This window comes from Oryzias melastigma, linkage group LG1 (genome assembly GCF_002922805.2).
Source record: "Oryzias melastigma strain HK-1 linkage group LG1, ASM292280v2, whole genome shotgun sequence".
NCBI classification, from domain to species: Eukaryota; Metazoa; Chordata; class Actinopteri; order Beloniformes; family Adrianichthyidae; genus Oryzias; species Oryzias melastigma.
Genome location: NC_050512.1, coordinates 7,061,743 through 7,075,933, shown reverse-complemented (window position 1 = coordinate 7,075,933; position 14,191 = coordinate 7,061,743).

Here is a 14,191-nt window from a genome sequence, read left to right as displayed (position 1 = left end):
CAGCATCAGCAGCAGGAAAACAAACTTCTGCCGCCTCCCCATCACTGACTCACATCCACTCCCCCCCGCTGTGGCCCCTCGCCGCCCCGCCCTTCACTCTCTAACTGAAGTGTGGCGGCGATGAGCGATGAGCCCATGTTTGGACTAACGACAGAGATGGGGTGTTAAACCTGAAGTGTTTAATTAACCCCACAATGGGCTGGCCTGTCAGCCCGGCCCATTCCCCCCTGATTGAGACTTCAGCTCTCACACACACACAAAATCAGGGGCGTGTGTGCACGACTTCACATTCAAGCTGGGAGGGGGGAGTAAAGTGATAATACTCCGCCACAAACGCAAGATTGCTTTTTTTCCCTCCCTCTCCTTCTCTAAAGTCCATTTTCTGGGTCACTGCGTTGCATTCATTACTGTCTTTGAAGACACTGGGCTGAGGACGAATAATGCTCCCCTTTCAGAGGGAGCGGGGAGCTGTGAGCACCGGAGTCAGGGCCAGGGGCCTGCCAGGGAGGCGGGGGAGCAGGGCGGGACCTGGTAATATGTGACATCTTTATCTGGTTTTAATTTCAGTCATAAATATTGAATGCTTTATTTGCTCATCTGCAGCTGCCTCGACTCGCTCAGGGTTTGTGTCTTTACTTCATTTATTTTTTTATTTCCTGCTCCGCCAGCACACGCCAGCGTTCCTTATGTTGTAGCTGGGGGGCCAAAGCAATTGGATTAGGTAACGATTTTTCCATTTTCAAATGAACTCTAAAATGGACTTGAGCCGATTGAAACACTAAAAAGCCAGCCTGCAGACGGACTGAATATGAATAAAGCGTGATTTAAAGCAGTCTCGGATCTGCATCAGCAGACAGGAGGATGGAGGCCGTCGGCCGCTCTCCCAGACGCTGACACTGACATACAGAGCTTTTTGGGAGTCATCTCCTCCCCTGGGTGAATCAATAGGTACCAGATGACAGAGGCTCACACATCAAGTGGCGCAGTGACTGGGGGTGCTGCTGGAAATTTGCTTAAAGCCTACACCAATTAACTTCAACATGACAGATGCAGGCAGCCAATGAGCGAGGGGCTCTGCATCCTGCCTGACTCTGTGGGCGCAGAAGGAAACGCTCAGCTGTTAGACGGATGGCGAGCCCCTTTTCTGCATGTGTGTGTGTGTGCACGGCAGGCCGGGGAGCGTGTGTGGAGGAGGGTGTGACGGCAGTGGCAGGGAGTAAATCTGCAGTGATTCAGGCCCTGCTCTCGCTCCTTAATGATGATGTCAATCTGTGGAAACGCACGCACACATTGGAGCTGTCAGGGCCTCATCAATCAGAGAGGGGTTTGTCAAAGCAGCCCGGGCCCAGATTAACGAGGCGGGGACAATGATGGCGGCGCATTTGCATAGAGAATTACCCTCATCTCAGGGAAAGTGATAGAGCCAAGAAACAGAGGCTGACAACGGGGATGTTAGCAGGCGTGTTGCTGCAGTTATCCAGGAGAGGAGCGTTCTGATCCATACTGCTGTATTTAACTTGACAGCAGACTCATAATTAGTGCACAAACTTTAATGTGCTTTATGACATTTACCACTGTGGTACAAACTACCAACTCTTTCCCATGCTGAAGCTTTGAAGGGAGGACCCACACAGAGGCTTTCTTCCACTTGTAGCGCTGGCTGCCGCACAACACTGTCCCAAATGAGACAGTGATGAATCAAGTGGCTCTTTCTCACTTTTTATGAACTCATCCAAGAATACGTTCAGTCTATCTTCACCTCCAGCGAGTGCCCCCCCAGCGCCACAGTCAGGCCGACCACACAATGGTTAAAGCTACATATTAACTAGGCGTTTGGCTTTTCTGCCATCTGGTTGAAGGGCTGCACCCCCCCTCTCTGACAGGCAGGACAGTGTGGGTCGGGTCACCTGCCGGGACGGGCCAGAGTACATTAAGCCTCAAAGGTTGAACTCCTTGGTGTGTGTGGGAAGGAGGGCTTCAAAAGGAGGATTGTTGCTCGGGCAGCTCCGGTCGTCAGCGGAGGACATATATCTGCCCTGGCAGCTGTGCGGGACAAGAGAGCGCCCGGCCGCGGTTCCTGTCTTTGTGTTTTTTATTTGTGCCCCCCTCGTGTGAGTGAAAGTGGGGTTTAGTGCTCGTGTGCCGGCGGGGGGCCGTCCTCGCTGAGCGGCGCGCACATTTAAGGTGTCACCCCCCCGTGATAGAGAGGCTCCTCCTTCACGGGAGGCCAGCAGCTGCCAGGTTTTCAGCAGCTTGTGCAGAAGACTCCACATCAGTTAGTGGTCAGAGTTTGGGCGAACGTGTGAAGAAAACCTCAGGATTTACAGCAGGGGTCAGAGGTCAGGGGTCAGAGCGTGGAGAGCCGCAAGATGTGCCCTCCTGCACAAATGTAAGCTCGTGTAAAAGAATGCAATCAAAGTTACATCAAAAACACATTTTTTTTTTAAATAAGCATCTGCAGAAGTTACTCCTCTAAGTTTTTAGTGAAGGTTTTGCTAAAGGTGACTCCAACAATTGTTCTGCATCACCTCTGAGAAAAAAAGACTCATGAAGATGACTCAGCAAATACATATGTGGATGTCATGGTCCAAACATCACTGATTCATTTAATCTTTTTATCTAAGTCACTTAGTTAAGATTTAAAAACTCCTTCATTTCACTTGATTTTGAAACGTTGGTTTTAAATATATGATATATATATATATATATATATATATATATATCATATATATATTTAATACACATAAACTGAATGTTTTATATACATAAATATATAATATATATGTGTGCATATATATTATATATATTAAATACATATATATAGATAATGTATGTATGCATATGCATATATATACATACATGATCCAATTATTTTACTTCTAATCCATGTATTTTACATTTTGTTTGTGGTAATTTTAATCATAATATGAAATTCTGTACAGAAGAAAACAAAATGCAATCCCAAAAAAACGTGTTTTCAAAAAATCTTTCATTTAGTGCAAATGTATTTTTAGTTTCAATTTTGCAAAAATCTTTGTCAGTTTAAAAAAACAGAAAGGATCAAATCCAGCAGTTTTTAAATGTTTACAAATTTGTTTAAAAATGAAAATAAATCACAAATGTGATTAAGAACATGAACATGCAGCAACAAAAATACGTATTTTTTTTTCTGGAGGTATCAGAGTAAGTTAGTGAAAGTGAGGAAGTAATAAGTATTTTCCCATTCTCATTCCTTTTCTATTTTAATCTTATGTGATGCTTTCTTTTTTAGGAAAACAGACTTTAAGAAAATATTGATATTCATATGATACTTAAGCTCAGAAAATATGTACAAAAACTCTTGCAGTAAATAAAACCACTTAGTCTTTTGTCAGTAGAACCTGAACAAATGAATTATTTAAAGATGAATTAAAGTGTTTTCATCAAAGAAAAATGAGGACTGTGCTTTCTCTTATTTGTTTTTTAAAGTGGACATCGGGTTTATGTTTATTTTACCATCCAGACAGAATTTTTTTAAATCTTTGAATAATTTGCTATTAAAGTAAAGAAATAAATGAATAAATGTGCATTTATTTAATCCAAAGGAAAGTGTTTGAAAACACTCAAAAGCTAGAACCTTTTGACCCCATGATGGTAGAGCCGAGTGGGAACAGTTTGTGGATGTTGGCTAAAAGGAAAAAACATCATCATTTTAGAAAATAAGGGACTGAAGCATGAAAAAGTATCAAACCCCTATTTTTTTGGAGGGGGGGTCAAACTGCTGGATGTTTCCTGAATTGACCTTTAAATCTACTTAGAGAACAGCCTCTCCACAAACTGTATTTAAGGCCAGTAAATAAATAATAGTCTCATTAATCACCTGCAGATCAGAGCAGACACTCCGGCTTCATGACAGCCCCCCCCCCTCTATTACACTGTCATGGACCAATGAACACCCTCTCCCGCGCCACTCCGCCAATCGAACATCTGGCACCTGCAGGTGGTTCGGGGCAACGACCAATCGGATCCCTCCCTGACGAGGCGAGAGGGGGGGTCGGCTCCGTGCCCGGATCCTCCTAATCTCACCAATGGGAGCGCGGCGCTCCTTGTAATCCAATTAAAGGAGCGTAAGCGGTTTGTTAGACACTGGGTGTTAATGTAAGCACTTTCCAATATAGTGTGGGCTGATGGGAGGTGGTTGGTGTGTGGAGCCGCATACAGCTGGAGGGGCTGCGGCGCTAATGTCAGGATCAGCAGATTCTGATGGTATTTGCTCTGGCCTTTTGGAGTCTCATTTGTACCATCTCAAATCAGGCTTGTGAAGGGGGTGGGGGTCCCTTAAGTATCCAGAGTGATAATTCTGCTTATCTCTGGTTGTTCTGCATCAGACGTGATGATGGAGGCGCTTGAGAAGGTCAGGGCTACGGCAAGCCAAAGGGGTCAAAAATCGCCAGGGAAAGCGCCACTTTAAACGCAGGTTTTAAAAGTGGCCCGTAAATGACGCCGTCTTCAGGGCTGTGAGGACGCGTGTCCTCTAATTGTCAATTCCTCTACTCATCACACAGACGCTGTGTGATCCTGCAGCATTCATCAGGAGTGCCGTTTGCAGGCGGACTTTTACAGACCATCCAGCAGCTGCACGTGAACATGCTGCATCTGACACGCGGAACTTAATCACATCTCCTTTCTCCTCTTCCGCAGACGCACCGAATTGAACCTAATTAGATGCTACATCACCTCAGTGAGAGGCTGCGCAGCAAATCTTATTAAGAAAAAGCAGCGTGTTTCTGCGGCGCGGGCTGATTCCTTCACACGCTGGCGTCCGTGGGAGAAAGCCCCACTGAGGCGTATTCTCCTGCCCCTGTAACTAATGACGGCGCTGCCCAGATCTGACAGTGAGCTGTGTCTGTATATTGTGCTTAATATCATAATAATAATGAGAGCAAATTAGAACAATCAATTTCCATGACCGGTTGTTGATTGGAGGAGGAGGTGGAAGTGACAGGAGGTGATCCATCATCCTCGGCGAGTCACATTAAGGAGAGCGCCACGGAGCAGGTGGGCCGGGCTGGGGGCCAGCCGCAGCCAATGAGGACAGGCTGTGAGGGGGGAGGAGGGGGGGGATCCATTACCCCCAAATCAAGTGCTAATGTAGCAGTGAGGAGGTTCGGAGCAGATGAGGACGTGCATCCTTAAAGAAGGCCGCGTCCTGCTGGTTCCTCTGAAGTCCCCGCTGGTCACCTGCACCAGGTGTGTTCAGGTTCATCTGTGAAATCATTCGGACTGTAGTTTGACACCAATGTCACAGAAAAGCACGAGGACCGTCCGCCTCTTTTTGCAGACCACAAATCAAGCCTGAGCTCCACCTCCGACTCCACAAGGGGTCAGTAAAGTCTCCCAGAGCCGCCTGTGCAGCATCCATCAGCACAGAGAGGCGTCTGTCCTCCAGTCACGAGGCTGCACCGCCAGAATAATGGATCATCAGCAGCTGACCTCTCCACCAACACAAGGTTGATAGTTGTGACCAGGATTGTGAAAATAATTCTAGTGATGACAGTCACTCCCCTTCATGGCTTTTAAATGAATCCAGCGCTCCTTGTGACCTCACAGACTCACACTTCATCTCTCCGGCTGGCTTCCACCTCCATTTCCAGACTCCTCATCTGAAACTCCTCACTTTTAAAAAGTGCTTTAAGTCCATTTCCACCTTTTATCAGCTTGTGTCAGAGTCTTCCTCTCTAATCCTATTTCTGCTAAACGATGGCATGGGGCGAGCATATTAGATTCCATCAGCAGCCATCAATCACAGCCGCACTTAACACGATCTGCTCCCCAGTTTATTCAGAGTGAACAATGGGGGACAGACACGGCCCGCCTGCAACACAGCAAATGAGGAATTTAAATACTGCACAAGAGACTGCACAGGCTGGGCGAGGGGGGGTTGATTAAAGGCCACAATATCTGCTTTTCTGGACAGATGATCTGTCATTCTGCTGCAAGAACACGGTTATGGAAATAATGGTCTGCTAATGTGGACTTATTCTAACCCAGAAGAACACACACACTGTGCACACATGTACACTGGACACACACACTTGTAGACACACACACCTCTATGCATACGCACACACTGTACATATCCACAATGTACACACATATATACACATAGTACACACACACCAACTTGTAGACACACACACCTCTATGCATACGCACACACTGTACACATGCACACTGTACACACATATATACACATAGTACACACACACCAACTTGTAGACACACACACTGTGTACACACACATACATAGTACACACATGCAGATGGACACTATACACTATGTGTATAGACACTATATATACACACATATTCACACTGTGTACACACACACACATAGTACACACACTGTACACCCACACACAGTACACACGCATTGTACACACACAATGTACACATATATCCACACTGTGTACACACTGTACTCAGACACTGTACACACACATAGTACACACATAAACATAGCACACACATAGTGTACACACACACACACACACACAAAGTACCAGCACACATATGCATAGTACATCCACACTGTACACACAAACTGTACTCACAGACTGTACACACACACAGTACACACCATACATATAGTACACACACACACAAAGTACACATACATTGTACACACACAATTTACACACCCCATACACACACTGTACTCACACTGTACACACATACACATAGTACAGACACTGTAAACACATACAAAGTACCCCCCCCACACAAAGTACACACACATGGTACACACACACAGTACACACATACACACACTGTACACATACACACATTGACACACCTGCTCATTGTGTACAAATATACAGATTGTGCACATACACAGATACACTGTGCACATATACACATTGTCCACAAACACGTACATTCCACAAATACTGCCCACATATACACAAGCTGTGCAAATACATACCGTGCACAAACAAAAACACACACATTGTGCACAAGCACACACACTATGAACCTCCAGTGTGCACACACACACACCTGCAAACACACACACCGTGTTCACACTGATCACACCCTTCTGTGCAGTATTGATGGGTAATTTATCAAATGGCCCTTCATTCACCGCTGAGATGAAATTAAATCATGTGGTTCCAGATCCTGATTATGGTCCTGAGATGTCCCTCTTGTAAATTATGTAAATGAGGAGTTCACATCTCTCATTCGTCTGTGCAGCTCCCCCTGCTGCTCCGAGTTTTTCTGAAGATTGAAGAGGATGCTGGGAGAAATCTGCGTGATGGAAAGGTCACAGCTTCAGAAAAGACAAACAGAAGCACGTCTTCCTCCTCTGATCCCTCAAACCAGAAGAGCCTGTCGTGTTTACTGTGGAGACGTCACGAGGAAGTGTCAAAGAGTGATGGGAGACTCCTCTAGATGTTTGATCGTCAGTGGAAGAAGACGTGAACTCTGCAGTTCAGCTGAAGTCTCCTCTGCTCATCAGAAAGAAGAAGAATCGTGTTTTCATGTTTTCCACCAGTCCAGACCAGAATAATGATTTTTCTGAATAATAACTCCTCATCTGTAATTATTCTTCTCCCACCGTTGACGTTCTTCATTATGTTGAAACAGAAGCTCATGATGAAAATGTCAACGCAAACCTCCGTGTGACACTTCATCTCTGCTTCCGTCTTCACGGCCGGTCGATGTTTCCAAATAAACAGGAGCTTGATTCATTATCTTCATGTGAAAGGGGCCGCTTGTATTGATCACCCCTCAGTTAATTATTACTCCGTAGTTCCTCCAATCCCTGCACAGCTGCTCTGCGTCACCCTCCTCCTGCTCTTCATCATCATGAACAGACGTACGTCTCCAGCTCTCATTTGTGTCAGGACGGACCATCTCCACTGGGAACTTTTTACAGCTGATTTCAAGAATTAAGTCAAAAAAATTCACACCAAGAAAACTCAAAAATAATTCAAGTAAATAAACTGATGGAAAAGTTTTCAAAGTGAATTGATAAAAGTGGTGAGTCATTGTTTGGATGATGGATGATTTTACTCCTACAAACCATGACTCGTCCATTCACTCTCAGAGCGTTTCATTACAGCCGTGTGTTGACAAGTGTTGTTTGGTACACACATCACTATATGATAAATCCCAATACTGTAACAGAGGCAATATATCCAATTTATTCTTAAAAAGTAGTACGACTTCAAAAACTTTACTTGAAAACTAATACACTTTACATTACTTGTATGAAAAACATTTCATTTACTTATAAGAAGCACTGAAACTGAATCTCACAAACAAGTTGTTTTTACCCAACCAATTCCAAGTGTTTTCTTTAATCATATAATATATTTTTCTTTAATATATATTTAAAGTTGTCTGGTTTCCAAAACAAAATATCTTTCAGTATTAAACCGAAGCTTAAATGTGATCTTACCAGTGGGCGGAGCTAGAACTTTTATTGTGAAAGGGCACGAGGGTGACAGAAGACTTTTGGCAGCAGTGTGTAGGGCCATTAAGATTGTTATTATTTCATTTACAAACGTTGCTTTTGTTATTTTCAATATTGATACTAATATTGACTCAGCTGTCCCCCTTGCTCCCTGTAGCTCCGCCCCTGGCCTCAACAAACATTGTTCTTGAAATATGGAATATAAAGCACGATGTATTTCCAACACTTCTTGAATTAGGGGTGTTAAACTCATTTTGGTTTGGGGCCACATTCAACCCGTCTGATTTTAAGTGGGCCGGACCAGCAACATAATAGCAAAATAACCTACGATCAACTTATTATCTGTAGCTTTGATTGTTTTCTCTCAGTTTGAAAAAATGCATCAAACAGCCTAATCACTCATTGTTATTATTATTAGAGACATTTTTATTTTATTATTACTATTAGTTGTAGTATTTTTATTATTAATGTTATGTTTCTGACAACAACATTTTGGTAATTGTGATGTCATAAATGATATTTTTTATATTATTTTAACAGCGGTGAGGCTGGCAGAGAACCCGACTGCATCTTACCCAGACGAGACACACGCTTTCAAAGAAATGCTGTTTTTTCTTCTTCTCATGCTAGGCCGGTATTTCTTTTTCTTTTGCTGCCCCTAGTGGTGGAATTGCATATTGCGGCCATTTCTTTAATTAACCATAACTCACCACAAGAATGGGCTAGAAACGTTTTTTCCCAACATCTTTATATTTTTCTCTCCTCATGACTGGGCTGGATTAGAAAATCCCATATTTGGCTTGAATATATTTTATGAGATAACAATGACTACTGGATAAAACAACCAAAGAAACGATGAACTATATATCTCCCACTCAGATATCTGCCTATTTACGTTAACAGAGTTGTATGGGTATCATTGAGCTGTGTCGTAACAACCGTGAGAGTGAACATCTAATGACAGATGGTTCTCGCCAGGTCTTGTTGTATTGGTTTGGTGCAGAGCAGCTGAATGAGGCTGTGTGTGGTGCACTGCCATCTAGTGGTGGGAGGTTTCAGTGGAACATAAAATTAAGACATAACTAAATGCTTATTTATAGATATATTTTTTAATATTGGTCCGACAGCATTAATAAATTATATCATTATTGTCAAATAAAATATTGTAATATTTCACAGAATTGATTTGTCCCATATTCCTACTTTTTGTCACTTCAGTTTCCACTGTTTTCATTCGTTTTCACCTGTTTTTCTGTGTAAACAGTGAAAATGTGAGACAGCCATAAATGATGAGACTTGATCATACCAAGTCTTCTTTGTGAACTCAGAAACGTGTGCATGTGAAGGAAGTTTCAGGCTTGAAGGAGAGTTTTGTGTTTTCAAAGCAGAACAGAGGAGCGGTCTGGAGCAGACAGACAGTAGAAGTTCGGATTCTGTCCTGAAGCTGCATGGGTGGTTAAACTCAGTCGCACAGGAGGCCAAACCCAAAACACAGCTTAGGTTGTGAGCCGAACAGGATAAACATTTATTGAACACACTAAAACAACATTTTTAAAACTTTAAAGAATTAAAGCGTTAATATTTGTTAACGCAAATTAATTGCACGTCGCGAAGAAACAGTCTTTTGCTTTGCAATGGAGGTTCATGCTCCCAAGACGCGTATTAGAAGACTTCGTCCGGCATTATCCCCCTTATACGATGGTCACTTGATAATTTTAAACATTTCAGATAATAAAAATTAAGGAAGAAAAATTTTTCTGTTTTTGTTCAAAAGATGGTGGGATAATTTGTATTGTTTCTTTGTATTTGTTTGCTTGTTCTTTTTTTGTTGTTCTTCTTGAAAAATGAAAAATAAAAATAAAAAAGAGCCACATTTTGTCATATTAAATGTACCTGATTAAACATTGTGATTAATTGTGATTAATCACAACACAAAAGTGTGATTGATCAGATTCATCTTTTTATTTGATTGACAGCACTAATTAAAAATAAACAGTCTAAATGTGTGCAATTTCATATTGTGATTATTCACAGATAGTAAGTGGTGAGCAAATACGAAAAATACGAAAAATAATAGCAATTAATTTTCTTCCAAGTTTGCTACTAATTACTTAATAATTTTAATCGATTCCCAGCCCTACTTTAACAACGTAACTTTTTTTACATTACTCTGAATAAAAACAGGCAGGAATATTATTCCAGAATAAATCAATTTAAACCTTAAATAACTTTCAATATTTTACTCTCCATAAAAATATATTTTGTCAAAATTATACAAGTTAGAAATAAGAACAAGATAACATCGCGCCATTAATAACAATACAATAAAATGATCTGGAGGGCCGGATAGAATTACCCGGAGGGCCGGATCCGGCCCCTGGGCCTTGACTTTGACACATGCTCTCTAAACTGTAAATCTGTTCAGGTTTATTTTTTTGCTCTGATGAAATCTGTGGAAAACCTGATTGACAGAAAATAGAAGTTCCAGTTTGAGAGTTTTGTGAGATTCTGGCTCTTTGAGAGACATGAAATATTAAGTTTTAACAAACACGTTTTGTACGAAGACTCATCAGAAAGCCTGAGAAGACAGAGAAGGACGCTCCAAACACAGGAGCTCTGTCTCGCTCATGGAATCGGCTCAGGGATCTCTCCTCAGCACAATTCATTTCACACGCATGACAGCGCAGACCGTCACAGTCACATGACACAAAGCGTTCCGGCTGCAGGGCTGTCCTCACTCAGCATGAAGACCAGCCTGCATGTGTGACTGGTCCTGTCATGTGTGAGGAACTGGAGGGATAGATGTTGAATAAATGTCAAACTCACCAGAGACTTATTGATGTGTTGTGAGAAACGGCTAACAAACCCGTGGAAGAATTTCAATCATGTGATCTGAATGACAGCAAACTTCTTCTCTTGTCACAAACAGAAATTCCTGCCACCAAAAAAGGGCTGGAGCTGCTTGAAACAATCTTTGATACTGCATTTAGTTTATCTGAGTTTGAGAAGACTAAACTTCTTCAGGCTGAGTTAGAGATGTTTTCATGTTCCTTTCAGGGGTGGAGGCTTTTTGTTCATGAGTCCTTCAATCTCTGATGTTCAGTTTTTCATTCAGGCGTCTCTATTTCATGTTCCTTGGTGTCTCTCTTTTTCAGATTGGTCACCTAAACATTTGTATGAAGTATTACATCTGGCTCTAAAATGAGAACAAATACTATTTATTTTGTAGTGATCAGCCTATTTGCAATTCTATCTTCTGTATATCTGAATGTTTCATAATCCACTGTGACATTACATCCAGCGAATAGAATGGAATAGAATGGAATAGAATGGAATAAAATGGAATAGAATCGAATAGAACAGAATAAAATCTTTAATAATCCCAAAGTAAATTTAAAAGCGGCCCGCTTGCAATAACCCCACAAACATAAACACAAATAAAAGAATAAAGGCCTTAAAACAACTTAAAATCTATTGGTTAAAAAAGGTAAAAAAATATTAATTAAAAATATTATAAATCAATGAAAAATACAGAAATCAAAAACTTATACAATAAAAACCATAAAAAATAAAATAAAAATAAAAAAAACATCACAAAGTAAAATTCAATAGGGTTCTCTTGATGTTCAGTCAGGGAGTTGTACTGTCTGACGAGTGCTTAGCATAGTTCAGACAAATTAAGTAAATAACATTTTTTGTTTCTAGCAAACTTATTGCCTGACCAAAAAAAAAAAAAACAAACAGAAAAATAATCATTTGTAAACAAGTAACCTGATCATTTCCAATTTTTGATTTATAGTACGGAAGAATATTTGTGCCTGTAAAATGAGATCAAAAGTCACCAAATTAGAAAGTGATATTTTTAAACTGTGAAATCCTATATGCACCCATATAAACGATTTTCAGGAACCTGCTGAACCCCTTCCAGAGTCAGGAAGTTGCTGGAGCCTATCCCAGCCAAATCTCAGAATTGTGCTGTTTTAAAGAGGCCATTCCATGAAAATTTCACTTTTGGGGCTTTTAAGTGTATTATACTCCATTCCTCACTATAAACTATTTCAAAACAGTATTTTGATCTGTTCACTGTTTCTGAGTAATCATCTAACCGTTCTCGCCAGCAGCCCCTCCCATACCCACGAAAACGAGTGGGTCCTCACATGATTACATCACAAGTTGAGAACCGCCCCCTCCAGGAAGAGTGAGTGATTCATTGACAAGGACGGCTCTAGGATGACGTCATGAAATGGGCGGGACCCTCAAGGAATGAAAGGCGGAGCCTCAGAGATCGAGTCATTTTACTTCTGGGTATGAAAATAGTTCACAAAATATTTAATTGTTTTTTTAGTGTTTCAAAGGTATGATCATATATATAGTTTATCTTGAGAGACTTAAGAAAAGCATGCTATGATCCCTTTGGGTGAGTTGGGGGGGGGGGGTCTTTGTGTGGAGGCGAACTGGCACTCCCCCCTCTTTTTACATCCCATCATTCACCACAGTAGAACACAAACACTCACCTTTGTGTTCTTGTTTGCACAAGTGTGTGCATGTGAGCTGGAGTTATATTGTTTACATGTTGACATATTAGTTTGTGAAGATTTTTGGAGCCAGTATAACTTTCGAGTGTGTGTGTTTTACAGGCTCCGCCCCTTTTTGACTCACTTGACAGTAATTATGACAAATCTCCAACAACTAGTTGCTTTGTGATTCTACCCAACCCCTAACTATCTAAAATCATCCTCCAACTTCCTTAACTCCCTTTTTACTTTTTTCTCACAAAATGCAAGAATTTGTGTTTTTTAAGCTGTTTATTCTCAATAGGATCCCACATAAATGATGTGATGAACTTGACCAAAGGTGATTCCACACAGTCACTTACTTCCTGAAACTATAATGTATTATAAAAATGTAACAACATGAAGGATTCATCATAAGTGTTGGAGGTTAGAAAAAATACATATAAACCTCCACTTCAGAAAACAGTTCAATTTACCAGAATTGGTCATGTGATCCGGATCACATGACCACTCTGCATTTATGACAGGGGTCTGTAACCTGCAGCTCCAGAGCCTCATGTGGCTCTTTAGCTAAATAAAATGTTTTTAAGAAGTTTTAAAAAGTAACTGTTGAGGAAAAAGAAAGTAGGTAAGTAGTAGAATGAATAAAAGTAAATTAAACTTAAACTTTATTCAACTCATTCATAAACAGCTGAAGGACGGTATGAATCATTCAACGAGAGTCCTAACATAGGAGTCACCTATTAGCTCTGATTTAGTTTTTGTTGGTTATATTTATGAATTTGTGGCTAAAATGCTCCAGAAACAGTAAAATAAATATTTTTTAAACCATTGATGACTTTACACATTGGCTGCATTGACATGATCCTAGGATGTCTTTATTTTGAAAGGAAGTTATAAACTATTTCTTTTTTTAAGCTGTTTTCTCTTCATGTTTATGTTTTATTTATGCCAAAAATACAATAGTTTATTTAAATGTATCATGTCAGTAGCAAAAAAATAAATATAAATCAGTAGTATCTTATTTTTTTAAAGAGTGAGTGAAGACTTTGTGGCTCCTACTGGGTTTTGGTTGGTGAGAAATCGACCTGAATGGATCTTTAATGTTGAAGGGTGACGTGATGTAGACAATGAACAGTGTCACATTTGAACACAAAATAAACTAAACAAACATGAAAAACATTAAATAGAAAGTGATGACATGCAATGGATTTGTGCA